General features: G+C 45.8%; 62 pseudogenes; all 62 read right to left on the bottom strand.

Annotated features, from left to right (window-relative positions):
• Positions 1–7: 7 nt before the first annotated feature.
• LOC140086051 (5S ribosomal RNA) lies at positions 8–126 on the bottom strand (annotated as a pseudogene).
• A 259-nt stretch (positions 127–385) lies between these two features.
• On the bottom strand, positions 386–504 carry LOC140099800 (5S ribosomal RNA; annotated as a pseudogene).
• Positions 505–574: 70 nt separating this feature from the next.
• Positions 575–693, bottom strand: LOC140092028 (5S ribosomal RNA; annotated as a pseudogene).
• Positions 694–763: 70 nt separating this feature from the next.
• LOC140090550 (5S ribosomal RNA) lies at positions 764–882 on the bottom strand (annotated as a pseudogene).
• Positions 883–952: 70 nt separating this feature from the next.
• LOC140099801 (5S ribosomal RNA) lies at positions 953–1071 on the bottom strand (annotated as a pseudogene).
• Positions 1072–1141: 70 nt separating this feature from the next.
• Positions 1142–1260, bottom strand: LOC140086922 (5S ribosomal RNA; annotated as a pseudogene).
• A 70-nt stretch (positions 1261–1330) lies between these two features.
• LOC140091581 (5S ribosomal RNA) lies at positions 1331–1449 on the bottom strand (annotated as a pseudogene).
• Positions 1450–1519: 70 nt separating this feature from the next.
• On the bottom strand, positions 1520–1638 carry LOC140086923 (5S ribosomal RNA; annotated as a pseudogene).
• Positions 1639–1708: 70 nt separating this feature from the next.
• LOC140097664 (5S ribosomal RNA) lies at positions 1709–1827 on the bottom strand (annotated as a pseudogene).
• Positions 1828–1897: 70 nt separating this feature from the next.
• On the bottom strand, positions 1898–2016 carry LOC140084257 (5S ribosomal RNA; annotated as a pseudogene).
• Positions 2017–2086: 70 nt separating this feature from the next.
• On the bottom strand, positions 2087–2205 carry LOC140086924 (5S ribosomal RNA; annotated as a pseudogene).
• Positions 2206–2275: 70 nt separating this feature from the next.
• LOC140087951 (5S ribosomal RNA) lies at positions 2276–2394 on the bottom strand (annotated as a pseudogene).
• Positions 2395–2464: 70 nt separating this feature from the next.
• On the bottom strand, positions 2465–2583 carry LOC140099802 (5S ribosomal RNA; annotated as a pseudogene).
• A 70-nt stretch (positions 2584–2653) lies between these two features.
• LOC140099803 (5S ribosomal RNA) lies at positions 2654–2772 on the bottom strand (annotated as a pseudogene).
• Positions 2773–3031: 259 nt separating this feature from the next.
• On the bottom strand, positions 3032–3150 carry LOC140094547 (5S ribosomal RNA; annotated as a pseudogene).
• Positions 3151–3220: 70 nt separating this feature from the next.
• Positions 3221–3339, bottom strand: LOC140099804 (5S ribosomal RNA; annotated as a pseudogene).
• A 70-nt stretch (positions 3340–3409) lies between these two features.
• On the bottom strand, positions 3410–3528 carry LOC140099805 (5S ribosomal RNA; annotated as a pseudogene).
• A 70-nt stretch (positions 3529–3598) lies between these two features.
• LOC140080509 (5S ribosomal RNA) lies at positions 3599–3717 on the bottom strand (annotated as a pseudogene).
• A 70-nt stretch (positions 3718–3787) lies between these two features.
• Positions 3788–3906, bottom strand: LOC140097287 (5S ribosomal RNA; annotated as a pseudogene).
• A 70-nt stretch (positions 3907–3976) lies between these two features.
• On the bottom strand, positions 3977–4095 carry LOC140083397 (5S ribosomal RNA; annotated as a pseudogene).
• A 251-nt stretch (positions 4096–4346) lies between these two features.
• Positions 4347–4465, bottom strand: LOC140083439 (5S ribosomal RNA; annotated as a pseudogene).
• A 437-nt stretch (positions 4466–4902) lies between these two features.
• On the bottom strand, positions 4903–5021 carry LOC140099806 (5S ribosomal RNA; annotated as a pseudogene).
• A 70-nt stretch (positions 5022–5091) lies between these two features.
• Positions 5092–5210, bottom strand: LOC140087346 (5S ribosomal RNA; annotated as a pseudogene).
• Positions 5211–5280: 70 nt separating this feature from the next.
• LOC140089409 (5S ribosomal RNA) lies at positions 5281–5399 on the bottom strand (annotated as a pseudogene).
• Positions 5400–5469: 70 nt separating this feature from the next.
• LOC140099807 (5S ribosomal RNA) lies at positions 5470–5588 on the bottom strand (annotated as a pseudogene).
• Positions 5589–5658: 70 nt separating this feature from the next.
• On the bottom strand, positions 5659–5777 carry LOC140101865 (5S ribosomal RNA; annotated as a pseudogene).
• Positions 5778–6028: 251 nt separating this feature from the next.
• Positions 6029–6147, bottom strand: LOC140086499 (5S ribosomal RNA; annotated as a pseudogene).
• A 70-nt stretch (positions 6148–6217) lies between these two features.
• On the bottom strand, positions 6218–6336 carry LOC140093200 (5S ribosomal RNA; annotated as a pseudogene).
• Positions 6337–6406: 70 nt separating this feature from the next.
• Positions 6407–6525, bottom strand: LOC140094383 (5S ribosomal RNA; annotated as a pseudogene).
• A 70-nt stretch (positions 6526–6595) lies between these two features.
• LOC140084641 (5S ribosomal RNA) lies at positions 6596–6714 on the bottom strand (annotated as a pseudogene).
• A 251-nt stretch (positions 6715–6965) lies between these two features.
• LOC140081845 (5S ribosomal RNA) lies at positions 6966–7084 on the bottom strand (annotated as a pseudogene).
• Positions 7085–7154: 70 nt separating this feature from the next.
• LOC140093202 (5S ribosomal RNA) lies at positions 7155–7273 on the bottom strand (annotated as a pseudogene).
• Positions 7274–7343: 70 nt separating this feature from the next.
• On the bottom strand, positions 7344–7462 carry LOC140094384 (5S ribosomal RNA; annotated as a pseudogene).
• Positions 7463–7532: 70 nt separating this feature from the next.
• On the bottom strand, positions 7533–7651 carry LOC140086074 (5S ribosomal RNA; annotated as a pseudogene).
• A 70-nt stretch (positions 7652–7721) lies between these two features.
• LOC140086112 (5S ribosomal RNA) lies at positions 7722–7840 on the bottom strand (annotated as a pseudogene).
• Positions 7841–7910: 70 nt separating this feature from the next.
• On the bottom strand, positions 7911–8029 carry LOC140092029 (5S ribosomal RNA; annotated as a pseudogene).
• A 70-nt stretch (positions 8030–8099) lies between these two features.
• On the bottom strand, positions 8100–8218 carry LOC140099808 (5S ribosomal RNA; annotated as a pseudogene).
• A 70-nt stretch (positions 8219–8288) lies between these two features.
• Positions 8289–8407, bottom strand: LOC140078322 (5S ribosomal RNA; annotated as a pseudogene).
• Positions 8408–8477: 70 nt separating this feature from the next.
• LOC140099810 (5S ribosomal RNA) lies at positions 8478–8596 on the bottom strand (annotated as a pseudogene).
• Positions 8597–8666: 70 nt separating this feature from the next.
• LOC140084686 (5S ribosomal RNA) lies at positions 8667–8785 on the bottom strand (annotated as a pseudogene).
• A 70-nt stretch (positions 8786–8855) lies between these two features.
• On the bottom strand, positions 8856–8974 carry LOC140099812 (5S ribosomal RNA; annotated as a pseudogene).
• Positions 8975–9044: 70 nt separating this feature from the next.
• On the bottom strand, positions 9045–9163 carry LOC140082832 (5S ribosomal RNA; annotated as a pseudogene).
• A 70-nt stretch (positions 9164–9233) lies between these two features.
• LOC140099813 (5S ribosomal RNA) lies at positions 9234–9352 on the bottom strand (annotated as a pseudogene).
• A 251-nt stretch (positions 9353–9603) lies between these two features.
• Positions 9604–9722, bottom strand: LOC140080510 (5S ribosomal RNA; annotated as a pseudogene).
• A 70-nt stretch (positions 9723–9792) lies between these two features.
• On the bottom strand, positions 9793–9911 carry LOC140099814 (5S ribosomal RNA; annotated as a pseudogene).
• Positions 9912–9982: 71 nt separating this feature from the next.
• LOC140087136 (5S ribosomal RNA) lies at positions 9983–10101 on the bottom strand (annotated as a pseudogene).
• Positions 10102–10170: 69 nt separating this feature from the next.
• Positions 10171–10289, bottom strand: LOC140092737 (5S ribosomal RNA; annotated as a pseudogene).
• A 70-nt stretch (positions 10290–10359) lies between these two features.
• LOC140087038 (5S ribosomal RNA) lies at positions 10360–10478 on the bottom strand (annotated as a pseudogene).
• A 70-nt stretch (positions 10479–10548) lies between these two features.
• LOC140098708 (5S ribosomal RNA) lies at positions 10549–10667 on the bottom strand (annotated as a pseudogene).
• A 70-nt stretch (positions 10668–10737) lies between these two features.
• On the bottom strand, positions 10738–10855 carry LOC140094125 (5S ribosomal RNA; annotated as a pseudogene).
• A 70-nt stretch (positions 10856–10925) lies between these two features.
• LOC140095971 (5S ribosomal RNA) lies at positions 10926–11044 on the bottom strand (annotated as a pseudogene).
• Positions 11045–11114: 70 nt separating this feature from the next.
• Positions 11115–11233, bottom strand: LOC140082896 (5S ribosomal RNA; annotated as a pseudogene).
• Positions 11234–11303: 70 nt separating this feature from the next.
• On the bottom strand, positions 11304–11422 carry LOC140080511 (5S ribosomal RNA; annotated as a pseudogene).
• A 259-nt stretch (positions 11423–11681) lies between these two features.
• LOC140093203 (5S ribosomal RNA) lies at positions 11682–11800 on the bottom strand (annotated as a pseudogene).
• Positions 11801–12240: 440 nt separating this feature from the next.
• LOC140081846 (5S ribosomal RNA) lies at positions 12241–12359 on the bottom strand (annotated as a pseudogene).
• A 70-nt stretch (positions 12360–12429) lies between these two features.
• LOC140099815 (5S ribosomal RNA) lies at positions 12430–12548 on the bottom strand (annotated as a pseudogene).
• A 70-nt stretch (positions 12549–12618) lies between these two features.
• On the bottom strand, positions 12619–12737 carry LOC140086076 (5S ribosomal RNA; annotated as a pseudogene).
• Positions 12738–12807: 70 nt separating this feature from the next.
• On the bottom strand, positions 12808–12926 carry LOC140087442 (5S ribosomal RNA; annotated as a pseudogene).
• A 70-nt stretch (positions 12927–12996) lies between these two features.
• LOC140097514 (5S ribosomal RNA) lies at positions 12997–13115 on the bottom strand (annotated as a pseudogene).
• A 70-nt stretch (positions 13116–13185) lies between these two features.
• Positions 13186–13304, bottom strand: LOC140099816 (5S ribosomal RNA; annotated as a pseudogene).
• Positions 13305–13374: 70 nt separating this feature from the next.
• On the bottom strand, positions 13375–13493 carry LOC140078323 (5S ribosomal RNA; annotated as a pseudogene).
• Positions 13494–13563: 70 nt separating this feature from the next.
• Positions 13564–13682, bottom strand: LOC140095977 (5S ribosomal RNA; annotated as a pseudogene).
• Between the last annotated feature and the right edge of the window lie 8 nt (positions 13683–13690).

A 13690-nucleotide genomic window follows, 5' to 3' on the forward strand; every position in this document is an offset into this window, starting at 1 on the left:
TCAAAAAGGTCAACGGAACTTGGGATTGCCAGCCAGTCTCCCATGCTGGTACTTGCCAAGCCTTAAGCTGCATTGCTGCTGCGATCTGACGAGAGCAGGCACATTCAGCTTAGAATGTCCGTTGACAGCAGCTGTTCAGTTTGAACCTTCTTTTACTATCTCATAGAGAAACTAACACAATTTTCAGGTTCAAAAAGGTCAACGGAACTTTGGATTCCCAGCCAGTCTCCCATGCTGGCACTTGCCAAGCCTTAAGCTGCATTGCTGCTGCGATCTGACGAGAGCAGGCACATTCAGCTTAGAATGGCCGTTGACAGCAGCTGTTCACTTTGAACCTTCTTTTACCATCTTTGACAGAGAAACTAACAATTTTCAGGTTCAAAAAGGTCAACGGAACTTGGGATTCCCAGCCAGTCTCCCATGCTGGTACTTGCCAAGCCTTAAGCTGCATTGCTGCTGCGATCTGACGAGAGCAGGCACATTCAGCTTAGAATGGCCGTTGACAGCAGCTGTTCAGTTTGAACCTTCTTTTACTATCTCATAGAGAAACTAACACAATTTTCAGGTTCAAAAAGGTCAACGGAACTTGGGATTCCCAGCCAGTCTCCCATGCTGGTACTTGCCAAGCCTTAAGCTGCATTGCTGCTGCGATCTGACGAGAGCAGGCACATTCAGCTTACAATGGCCGTTGACAGCAACTGTTCAATTTGAACCTTCTTTTACTATCTCATAGAGAAACTAACACAATTTTCAGGTTCAAAAAGGTCAACGGAACTTGGGATTCCCAGCCAGTCTCCCATGCTGGTACTTGCCAAGGCTTAAGCTGCATTGCTGCTGCGATCTGACGAGAGCAGGCACATTCAGCTTAGAATGGCCGTTGACAGCAGCTGTTCAGTTTGAACCTTCTTTTACTATCTCATAGAGAAACTAACACAATTTTCAGGTTCAAAAAGGTCAACGGAACTTGGGATTCCCAGCCAGTCTCCCATGCTGGTACTTGCCAAGCCTTAAGCTGCATTGCTGCTGCGATCTGACGAGAGCAGGCACATTCAGCTTAGAATGGCCGTTGACAGCAGCTGTTCAATTTGAACCTTCTTTTACTATCTCATAGAGAAACTAACACAATTTTCAGGTTCAAAAAGGTCAACGGAACTTGGGATTCCCAGCCAGTCTCCCATGCTGGTACTTGCCAAGCCTTAAGCTGCATTGCTGCTGCAATCTGACGAGAGCAGGCACATTCAGCTTAGAATGGCCGTTGACAGCAGCTGTTCAGTTTGAACCTTCTTTTACTATCTCATAGAGAAACTAACACAATTTTCAGGTTCAAAAAGGTCAACGGAATTTGGGATTCCCAGCCAGTCTCCCATGCTGGTACTTGCCAAGCCTTAAGCTGCATTGCTGCTGCGATCTGACGAGAGCAGGCACATTCAGCTTAGAATGGCCGTTGACAGCAGCTGTTCAATTTGAACCTTCTTTTACCATCTTTGACAGAGAAACTTACAATTTTCAGGTTCAAAAAGGTCAACGGAACTTGGGATTCCCAGCCAGTCTCCCATGCTGGTACTTGCCAAGCCTTAAGCTGCATTGCTGCTGCAATCTGACGAGAGCAGGCACATTCAGCTTAGAATGGCCGTTGACAGCAGCTGTTCAGTTTGAACCTTCTTTTACTATCTCATAGAGAAACTAACACAATTTTCAGGTTCAAAAAGGTCAATGGAACTTGGGATTCCCAGCCAGTCTCCCATGCTGGTACTTGCCAAGCCTTAAGCTGCATTGCTGCTGCGATCTGACGAGAGCAGGCACATTCAGCTTAGAATGGCTGTTGACAGCAGCTGTTCAATTTGAACCTTCTTTTACTATCTCATAGAGAAACTAACACAATTTTCAGGTTCAAAAAGGTCAACGGAACTTGGGATTCCCAGCCAGTCTCCCATGCTGGTACTTGCCAAGCCTTAAGCTGCATTGATGCTGCGATCTGACGAGAGCAGGCACATTCAGCTTAGAATGGCCGTTGACAGCAGCTGTTCAGTTTGAACCTTCTTTTACTATCTCATAGAGAAACTAACACAATTTTCAGGTTCAAAAAGGTCAACGGAACTTGGGATTCCCAGCCAGTCTCCCATGCTGGTACTTGCCAAGCCTTAAGCTGCATTGCTGCTGCAATCTGACGAGAGCAGGCACATTCAGCTTAGAATGGCCGTTGACAGCAGCTGTTCAGTTTGAACCTTCTTTTACTATCTCATAGAGAAACTAACACAATTTTCAGGTTCAAAAAGGTCAATGGAACTTGGGATTCCCAGCCAGTCTCCCATGCTGGTACTTGCCAAGCCTTAAGCTGCATTGCTGCTGCGATCTGACGAGAGCAGGCACATTCAGCTTAGAATGGCCGTTGACAGCAGCTGTTCAATTTGAACCTTCTTTTACCATCTTTGACAGAGAAACTTACAATTTTCAGGTTCAAAAAGGTCAACGGAACTTGGGATTCCCAGCCAGTCTCCCATGCTGGTACTTGCCAAGCCTTAAGCTGCATTGCTGCTGCGATCTGACGAGAGCAGGCACATTCAGCTTAGAATGGCCGTTGACAGCAGCTGTTCAATTTGAACCTTCTTTTACTATCTCATAGAGAAACTAACACAATTTTCAGGTTCAAAAAGGTCAACGGAACTTGGGATTCCCAGCCAGTCTCCCATGCTGGTACTTGCCAAGCCTTAAGCTGCATTGCTGCTGCGATCTGACGAGAGCAGGCACATTCAGCTTAGAATGGCCGTTGACAGCAGCTGTTCAGTTTGAACCTTCTTTTACTATCTCATAGAGAAACTAACACAATTTTCAGGTTCAAAAAGGTCAACGGAACTTGGGATTCCCAGCCAGTCTCCCATGCTGGTACTTGCCAAGCATTAAGCTGCAATGATGCTGCGATCTGACGAGAGCAGGCACATTCAGCTTAGAATGGCCGTTGACAGCAGCTGTTCAGTTTGAACCTTCTTTTACTATCTCATAGAGAAACTAACACAATTTTCAGGTTCAAAAAGGTCAACGGAACTTGGGATTCCCAGCCAGTCTCCCATGCTGGTACTTGCCAAGCCTTAAGCTGCATTGCTGCTGCAATCTGACGAGAGCAGGCACATTCAGCTTAGAATGGCCGTTGATAGCAGCTGTTCAGTTTGAACCTTCTTTTACTATCTCATAGAGAAACTAACACAATTTTCAGGTTCAAAAAGGTCAACGGAACTTGGGATTCCCAGCCAGTCTCCCATGCTGGTACTTGCCAAGCCTTAAGCTGCATTGCTGCTGCGATCTGACGAGAGCAGGCACATTCAGCTTAGAATGGCCGTTGACAGCAGCTGTTCAATTTGAACCTTCTTTTACCATCTTTGACAGAGAAACTTACAATTTTCAGGTTCAAAAAGGTCAACGGAACTTGGGATTCCCAGCCAGTCTCCCATGCTGGTACTTGCCAAGCCTTAAGCTGCATTGCTGCTGCGATCTGACGAGAGCAGGCACATTCAGCTTAGAATGGCCGTTGACAGCAGCTGTTCAATTTGAACCTTCTTTTACTATCTCATAGAGAAACTAACACAATTTTCAGGTTCAAAAAGGTCAACAGAACTTGGGATTCCCAGCCAGTCTCCCATGCTGGTACTTGCCAAGCCTTAAGCTGCATTGCTGCTGCGATCTGACGAGAGCAGGCACATTCAGCTTAGAATGGCCGTTGACAGCAGCTGTTCAGTTTGAACCTTCTTTTACTATCTCATAGAGAAACTAACACAATTTTCAGGTTCAAAAAGGTCATTGGAACTTGGGATTCCCAGCTAGTCTCCCATGCTGGTACTTGCCAAGCCTTAAGCTGCATTGCTGCTGCGATCTGACGAGAGCAGGCACATTCAGCTTAGAATGGCCGTTGACAGCAGCTGTTCAATTTGAACCTTCTTTTACCATCTTTGACAGAGAAACTAACAATTTTCAGGTTCAAAAAGGTCAACGGAACTTGGGATTCCCAGCCAGTCTCCCATGCTGGTACTTGCCAAGCCTTAAGCTGCATTGCTGCTGCGATCTTACGAGAGCAGGCACATTCAGCTTAGAATGGCCGTTGACAGCAGCTGTTCAATTTGAACCTTCTTTTACTATCTCATAGAGAAACTAACACAATTTTCAGGTTCAAAAAGGTCAACGGAACTTGGGATTCCCAGCCAGTCTCCCATGCTGGTACTTGCCAAGCCTTAAGCTGCTGCGATCTGACGAGAGCAGGCACATTCAGCTTAGAATGGCCGTTGACAGCAGCTGTTCAATTTGAACCTTCTTTTACTATCTCATAGAGAAACTAACACAATTTTCAGGTTCAAAAAGGTCAACAGAACTCGGGATTCCCAGCCAGTCTCCCATGCTGGTACTTGCCAAGCCTTAAGCTGCATTGCTGCTGCGATCTGACGAGAGCAGGCACATTCAGCTTAGAATGGCTGTTGACAGCAGCTGTTCAATTTGAACCTTCTTTTACTATCTCATAGAGAAACTAACACAATTTTCAGGTTCAAAAAGGTCAACGGAACTTGGGATTCCCAGCCAGTCTCCCATGCTGGTTCTTGCCAAGCCTTAAGCTGCATTCTGACGAGAGCAGGCACATTCAGCTTAGAATGGCCGTTGACAGCAGCTGTTCAGTTTGAACCTTCTTTTACTATCTCATAGAGAAACTAACACAATTTTCAGGTTCAAAAAGGTCAACGGAACTTGGGATTGCCAGCCAGTCTCTCATGCTGGTACTTGCCAAGCCTTAAGCTGCATTGCTGCTGCGATCTGACGAGAGCAGGCACATTCAGCTTAGAATGGCCGTTGACAGCAGCTGTTCAGTTTGAACCTTCTTTTACTATCTCATAGAGAAACTAACACAATTTTCAGGTTCAAAAAGGTCAACGGAACTTGGGATTCCCAGCCAGTCTCCCATGCTGGTACTTGCCAAGCCTTAAGCTGCATTGCTGCTGCGATCTGACGAGAGCAGGCACATTCAGCTTAGAATGGCCGTTGACAGCAGCTGTTCAGTTTGAACCTTCTTTTACTATCTCATAGAGAAACTAACACAATTTTCAGGTTCAAAAAGGTCAACGGAACTTGGGATTCCCAGCCAGTCTCCCATGCTGGTACTTGCCAAGCCTTAAGCTGCATTGCTGCTGCGATCTGACGAGAGCACGCACATTCAGCTTAGAATGGCCGTTGACAGCAGCTGTTCAATTTGAACCTTCTTTTACTATCTCATAGAGAAACTAACACAATTTTCAGGTTCAAAAAGGTCAACGGAACTTGGGATTCCCAGCCAGTTTCCCATGCTGGTACTTGCCAAGCCTTAAGCTGCATTGCTGCTGCGATCTGACGAGAGCAGGCACATTCAGCTTAGAATTGCCGTTGACAGCAGCTGTTCAATTTGAACCTTCTTTTACTATCTCATAGAGAAACTAACACAATTTTCAGGTTCAAAAAGGTCAACGGAACTTGGGATTCCCAGCCAGTCTCCCATGCTGGTACTTGCCAAGCCTTAAGCTGCATTGCTGCTGCGATCTGACGAGAGCAGGCACATTCAGCTTAGAATGGCCGTTGACAGCAGCTGTTCAGTTTTAACCTTCTTTTACTATCTCATAGAGAAACTAACACAATTTTCAGGTTCAAAAAGGTCAACGGAACTTGGGATTCCCAGCTAGTCTCCTATGCTGGTACTTGCCAAGCCTTAAGCTGCATTACTGCTGCGATCTGACGAGAGCAGGCACATTCAGCTTAGAATGGCCGTTGACAGCAGATGTTCAATTTGAACCTTCTTTTACCATCTTTGACAGAGAAACTAACAATTTTCAGGTTCAAAAAGGTCAACGGAACTTGGGATTCCCAGCCCGTCTCCCATGCTGGTACTTGCCAAGCCTTAAGCTGCTGCGATCTGACGAGAGCAGGCACATTCAGCTTAGAATGGCCGTTGACAGCAGCTGTTCAATTTGAACCTTCTTTTACTATCTCATAGAGAAACTAACACAATTTTCAGGTTCAAAAAGGTCAACAGAACTTGGGATTCCCAGCCAGTCTCCCATGCTGGTACTTGCCAAGCCTTAAGCTGCATTGCTGCTGCGATCTGATGAGAGCAGGCACATTCAGCTTAGAATGGCTGTTGACAGCAGCTGTTCAATTTGAACCTTCTTTTACTATCTCATAGAGAAACTAACACAATTTTCAGGTTCAAAAAGGTCAACGGAACTTGGGATTCCCAGCCAGTCTCCCATGCTGGTACTTGCCAAGCCTTAAGCTGCATTGATGCTACGATCTGACGAGAGCAGGCACATTCAGCTTAGAATGGCCGTTGACAGCAGCTGTTCAGTTTGAACCTTCTTTTACTATCTCATAGAGAAACTAACACAATTTTCAGGTTCAAAAAGGTCAACGGAACTTGGGATTGCCAGCCAGTCTCCCATGCTGGTACTTGCCAAGCCTTAAGCTGCATTGCTGCTGCGATCTGACGAGAGCAGGCACATTCAGCTTAGAATGGCCGTTGACAGCAGCTGTTCAATTTGAACCTTCTTTTACTGTCTCATAGAGAAACTAACACAATTTTCAGGTTCAAAAAGGTCAACGGAACTTGGGATTCCCAGCCAGTCTCCCATGCTGGTACTTGCCAAGCCTTAAGCTGCATTCCTGCTGCGATCTGACGAGAGCAGGCACATTCAGCTTAGAATGGCCGTTGACAGCAGCTGTTCAATTTGAACCTTCTTTTACTATCTCATAGAGAAACTAACACAATTTTCAGGTTCAAAAAGGTCCACGGAACTTGGGATTCCCAGCCAGTCTCCCATGCTGGTACTTGCCAAGCCTTAAGCTGCTGCGATCTGACGAGAGCAGGCACATTCAGCTTAGAATGGCCGTTGACAGCAGCTGTTCAATTTGAACCTTCTTTTACTATCTCATAGAGAAACTAACACAATTTTCAGGTTCAAAAAGGTCAACAGAACTTGGGATTCCCAGCCAGTCTCCCATGCTGGTACTTGCCAAGCCTTAAGCTGCATTGCTGCTGCGATCTGACGAGAGCAGGCACATTCAGCTTAGAATGGCTGTTGACAGCAGCTGTTCAATTTGAACCTTCTTTTACTATCTCATAGAGAAACTAACACAATTTTCAGGTTCAAAAAGGTCAACGGAACTTGGGATTCCCAGCCAGTCTCCCATGCTGGTACTTGCCAAGCCTTAAGCTGCATTGATGCTACGATCTGACGAGAGCAGGCACATTCAGCTTAGAATGGCCGTTGACAGCAGCTGTTCAGTTTGAACCTTCTTTTACTATCTCATAGAGAAACTAACACAATTTTCAGGTTCAAAAAGGTCAACGGAACTTGGGATTGCCAGCCAGTCTCCCATGCTGGTACTTGCCAAGCCTTAAGCTGCATTGCTGCTGCGATCTGACGAGAGCAGGCACATTCAGCTTAGAATGGCCGTTGACAGCAGCTGTTCACTTTGAACCTTCTTTTACCATCTTTGACAGAGAAACTAACAATTTTCAGGTTCAAAAAGGTAAACGGAACTTGGGATTCCCAGCCAGTCTCCCATGCTGGTACTTGCCAAGCCTTAAGCTGCATTGCTGCTGCGATCTGACGAGAGCAGGCACATTCAGCTTAGAATGGCCGTTGACAGCAGCTGTTCAGTTTGAACCTTCTTTTACTATCTCATAGAGAAACTAACACAATTTTCAGGTTCAAAAAGGTCAACGGAACTTGGGATTCTCAGCCAGTCTCCCATGCTGGTACTTGCCAAGCCTTAAGCTGCATTGCTGCTGCGATCTGACGAGAGCAGGCACATTCAGCTTAGAATGGCCGTTGACAGCAGCTGTTCAATTTGAACCTTCTTTTACCATCTTTGACAGAGAAACTAACAATTTTCAGGTTCAAAAAGGTCAACGGAACTTGGGATTCCCAGCCAGTCTCCCATGCTGGTACTTGCCAAGCCTTAAGCTGCATTGCTGCTGCGATCTGACGAGAGCAGGCACATTCAGCTTACAATGGCCGTTGACAGCAACTGTTCAATTTGAACCTTCTTTTACTATCTCATAGAGAAACTAACACAATTTTCAGGTTCAAAAAGGTCAACGGAACTTGGGATTCCCAGCCAGTCTCCCATGCTGGTACTTGCCAAGCCTTAAGCTGCATTGCTGCTGCGATCTGACGAGAGCAGGCACATTCAGCTTAGAATGGCCGTTGACAGCAGCTGTTCAGTTTGAACCTTCTTTTACTATCTCATAGAGAAACTAACACAATTTTCAGGTTCAAAAAGGTCAACGGAACTTGGGATTCCCAGCGAGTCTCCCATGCTGGTACTTGCCAAGCCTTAAGCTGCATTGCTGCTGCGATCTGACGAGAGCAGGCACATCCAGCTTAGAATGGCCGTTGACAGCAGCTGCCTAATTTCTACTTTCTTTTACTATCTCATAGAGAAACTAACACAATTTTCAGGTTCAAAAAGGTCAACGGAACTTGGGATTCCCAGCCAGTCTCCCATGCTGGTACTTGCCAAGCCTTAAGCTGCATTGCTGCTGCGATCTGACGAGAGCAGGCACATTCAGCTTAGAATGGCCGTTGACAGCAGCTGTTCAGTTTGAACCTTCTTTTACTATCTCATAGAGAAACTAACACAATTTTCAGGTTCAAAAAGGTCAACGGAACTTGGGATTCCCAGCCAGTCTCCCATGCTGGTACTTGCCAAGCCTTAAGCTGCATTGCTGCTGCGATCTGATGAGAGCACGCACATTCAGCTTAGAATGGCCGTTGACAGCAGCTGTTCAATTTAAACCTTCTTTTACTATCTCATAGAGAAACTAACACAATTTTCAGGTTCAAAAAGGTCAACGGAACTTGGGATTCCCAGCCAGTCTCCCATGCTGGTACTTGCCAAGCCTTAAGCTGCATTGCTGCTGCGATCTGACGAGAGCAGGCACATTCAGCTTAGAATGGCCGTTGACAGCAGCTGTTCAGTTTGAACCTTCTTTTACTATCTCATAGAGAAACTAACACAATTTTCAGGTTCAAAAAGGTCAACGGAACTTGGGATTCCCAGCCAGTCTCCCATGCTGGTACTTGCCAAGCCTTAAGCTGCATTGCTGCTGCGATCTGACGAGAGCAGGCACATTCAGCTTAGAATGGCCATTGACAGCAGCTGTTCAATTTGAACCTTCTTTTACCATCTTTGACAGAGAAACTAACAATTTTCAGGTTCAAAAAGGTCAACGGAACTTGGGATTCCCAGCCAGTCTCCCATGCTGGTACTTGCCAAGCCTTAAGCTGCATTGCTGCTGCGATCTGACGAGAGCAGGCACATTCAGCTTAGAATGGCCGTTGACAGCAGCTGTTCAATTTGAACCTTCTTTTACTATCTCATAGAGAAACTAACACAATTTTCAGGTTCAAAAAGGTCAACAGAACTTGGGATTCCCAGCCAGTCTCCCATGCTGGTACTTGCCAAGCCTTAAGCTGCTGCGATCTGACGAGAGCAGGCACATTCAGCTTAGAATGGCCGTTGACAGCAGCTGTTCAATTTGAACCTTCTTTTACTATCTCATAGAGAAACTAACACAATTTTCAGGTTCAAAAAGGTCAACAGAACTTGGGATTCCCAGCCAGTCTCCCATGCTGGTACTTGCCAAGCCTTAAGCTGCATTGCTGCTGCGATCTGACGAGAGCAGGCACATTCAGCTTAGAATGGCCGTTGACAGCAGCTGTTCAGTTTGAACCTTCTTTTACTATCTCATAGAGAAACTAACACAATTTTCAGGTTCAAAAAGGTCAACGGAACTTGGGATTCCCAGCCAGTCTCCCATGCTGGTACTTGCCAAGCCTTAAGCTGCATTGCTGCTGCGATCTGACGAGAGCAGGCACATTCAGCTTAGAATGGCCGTTGACAGCAGCTGTTCAATTTGAACCTTTCTTTTACCATCTTTGACAGAGAAACTAACAATTTTCAGGTTCAAAAAGGTCAACAGAACTTGGGATTCCCAGCCAGTCTCCCATGCTTGTACTTGCCAAGCCTTAAGCTGCATTGTTGCTGCGATCTGACGAGAGCAGGCACATTCAGCTTAGAATGGCCGTTGACAGCAGCTGTTCAATTTGAACCTTCTTTTACTATCTCATAGAGAACTAACACAATTTTCAGGTTCAAAAAGGTCAACAGAACTTGGCATTCCCAGCCAGTCTCCCATGCTGGTACTTGCCAAGCCTTAAGCTGCATTGCTGCTGCGATCTGACAAGAGCAGGCACATTCAGCTTAGAATGGCCGTTGACAGCAGCTGTTCAATTTGAACCTTCTTTTACTATCTCATAGAGAAACTAACACAATTTTCAGGTTCAAAAAGGTCAACAGAACTTGGGATTCCCAGCCAGTCTCCCATGCTGGTACTTGCCAAGCCTTAAGCTGCATTGCTGCTGCGATCTGACGAAAGCAGGCACATTCAGCTTAGAATGGCCGTTGACAGCAGCTGTTCAATTTGAACTTTCTTTTACTATCTCATAGAAAAACTAACACAATTTTCAGGTTCAAAAAGGTCAACAGAACTTGGGATTTCCAGCCAGTCTCCCATGCTGGTACTTGCCAAGGCTTAAGCTGCATTGCTGCTGCGATCTGACGAGAGCAGGCACATTCAGCTTAGAATGGCCGTTGACAGCAGCTGTTCAATTTGAACCTTCTTTTACTATCTCATAGAGAAACTAACACAATTTTCAGGTTCAAAAAGGTCAACGAACTTGGTATTCCCAGCCAGTCTCCCATGCTGGTACTTGCCAAGCCTTAAGCTGCATTGCTGCTGCGATCTGACGAGAGCAGGCACATTCAGCTTAGAATGGCCGTTGACAGCAGCTGTTCAATTTGAACTTTCTTTTACCATCTTTGACAGAGAAACTAACAATTTTCAGGTTCAAAAAGGTCAACAGAACTTGGGATTCCCAGCCAGTCTCCCATGCTTGTACTTGCCAAGCCTTAAGCTGCATTGTTGCTGCGATCTGACGAGAGCAGGCACATTTAGCTTAGAATGGCCGTTGACAGCAGCTGTTCAATTTGAACCTTCTTTTACTATCTCATAGAGAAACTAACACAATTTTCAGGTTCAAAAAGGTCAACAGAACTTGGCATTCCCAGCCAGTCTCCCATGCTGGTACTTGCCAAGCCTTAAGCTGCATTGCTGCTGCGATCTGACGAGAGCAGGCACATTCAGCTTAGAATGGCCGTTGACAGCAGCTGTTCAATTTGAACCTTCTTTTACTATCTCATAGAGAAACTAACACAATTTTCAGGTTCAAAAAGGTCAACAGAACTTGGGATTCCCAGCCAGTCTCCCATGCTGGTACTTGCCAAGCCTTAAGCTGCATTGCTGCTGCGATCTGACGAGAGCAGGCACATTCAGCTTAGAATGGCCGTTGACAGCAGCTGTTCAATTTGAACTTTCTTTTACTATCTCATAGAAAAACTAACACAATTTTCAGGTTCAAAAAGGTCAACAGAAATTGGGATTTCCAGCCAGTCTCCAATGCTGGTACTTGCCAAGCCTTAAGCTGCATTGCTGCTGCGATCTGACGAGAGCAGGCACATTCAGCTTAGAATGGCTGTTGACAGCAGCTGTTCAATTTGAACCTTCTTTTACTATCTCATAGAGAAACTAACACAATTTTCAGGTTCAAAAAGGTCAACGGAACTTGGGATTCCCAGCCAGTCTCCCATGCTGGTACTTGCCAAGCCTTAAGCTGCATTGATGCTACGATCTGACGAGAGCAGGCACATTCAGCTTAGAATGGCCGTTGACAGCAGCTGTTCAGTTTGAACCCTCTTTTACTATCTCATAGAGAAACTAACACAATTTTCAGGTTCAAAAAGTTCAACGGAACTTGGGATTGCCAGCCAGTCTCCCATGCTGGTACTTGCCAAGCCTTAAGCTGCATTGCTGCTGCGATCTGACGAGAGCAGGCACATTCAGCTTAGAATGGCCGTTGACAGCAGCTGTTCAATTTGAACCTTCTTTTACTGTCTCATAGAGAAACTAACACAATTTTCAGGTTCAAAAAGGTCAACGGAACTTGGGATTCCCAGCCAGTCTCCCATGCTGGTACTTGCCAAGCCTTAAGCTGCTGCGATCTGACGAGAGCAGGCACATTCAGCTTAGAATGGCCGTTGACAGCAGCTGTTCAATTTGAACCTTCTTTTACTATCTCATAGAGAAACTAACACAATTTTCAGGTTCAAAAAGGTCAACAGAACTTGGGATTCCCAGCCAGTCTCCCATGCTGGTACTTGCCAAGCCTTAAGCTGCATTGCTGCTGCGATCTGACGAGAGCAGGCACATTCAGCTTAGAATGGCTGTTGACAGCAGCTGTTCAATTTGAACCTTCTTTTACTATCTCATAGAGAAACTAACACAATTTTCAGGTTCAAAAAGGTCAACGGAACTTGGGATTCCCAGCCAGTCTCCCATGCTGGTACTTGCCAAGCCTTAAGCTGCATTGCTGCTGCGATCTGACGAGAGCAGGCACATTCAGCTTAGAATGGCCGTTGACAGCAGCTGTTCACTTTGAACCTTCTTTTACCATCTTTGACAGAGAAACTAACAATTTTCAGGTTCAAAAAGGTAAACGGAACTTGGGATTCCCAGCCAGTCTCCCATGCTGGTACTTGCCAAGCCTTAAGCTGCATTGCTGCTGCGATCTGACGAGAGCAGGCACATTCAGCTTAGAATGGCCGTTGACAGCAGCTGTTCAGTTTGAACCTTCTTTTACTATCTCATAGAGAAACTAACACAATTTTCAGGTTCAAAAAAGTCAACGGAACTTGGGATTCTCAGCCAGTCTCCCATGCTGGTACTTGCCAAGCCTTAAGCTGCATTGCTGCTGCGATCTGACGAGAGCAGGCACATTCAGCTTAGAATGGCCGTTGACAGCAGCTGTTCAATTTGAACCTTCTTTTACCATCTTTGACAGAGAAACTAACAATTTTCAGGTTCAAAAAGGTCAACGGAACTTGGGATTCCAAGCCAGTCTCCCATGCTGGTACTTGCCAAGCCTTAAGCTGCATTGCTGCTGCGATCTGACGAGAGCAGGCACATTCAGCTTACAATGGCCGTTGACAGCAACTGTTCAATTTGAACCTTCTTTTACTATCTCATAGAGAAACTAACACAATTTTCAGGTTCAAAAAGGTCAACGGAACTTGGGATTCCCAGCCAGTCTCCCATGCTGGTACTTGCCAAGCCTTAAGCTGCATTGCTGCTGCGATCTGACGAGAGCAGGCACATTCAGCTTAGAATGGCCGTTGACAGCAGCTGTTCAGTTTGAACCTTCTTTTACTATCTCATAGAGAAACTAACACAATTTTCAGGTTCAAAAAGGTCAACGGAACTTGGGATTCCCAGCGAGTCTCCCATGCTGGTACTTGCCAAGCCTTAAGCTGCATTGCTGCTGCGATCTGACGAGAGCAGGCACATCCAGCTTAGAATGGCCGTTGACAGCAGCTGCCTAATTTCTACTTTCTTTTACTATCTCATAGAGAAACTAACACAATTTTCAGGTTCAAAAAGGTCAACGGAACTTGGGATTCCCAGCCAGTCTCCCATGCTGGTACTTGCCAAGCCTTAAGCTGCATTGCTGCTGCGATCTGACGAGAGCACGCACATTCATCTTAGAATGGCCGTTGACAGCAGCTG

Source organism: Engystomops pustulosus, chromosome 9 (genome assembly GCF_040894005.1).
Source record: "Engystomops pustulosus chromosome 9, aEngPut4.maternal, whole genome shotgun sequence".
In the NCBI taxonomy this organism is placed as follows: domain Eukaryota; kingdom Metazoa; phylum Chordata; class Amphibia; order Anura; family Leptodactylidae; genus Engystomops; species Engystomops pustulosus.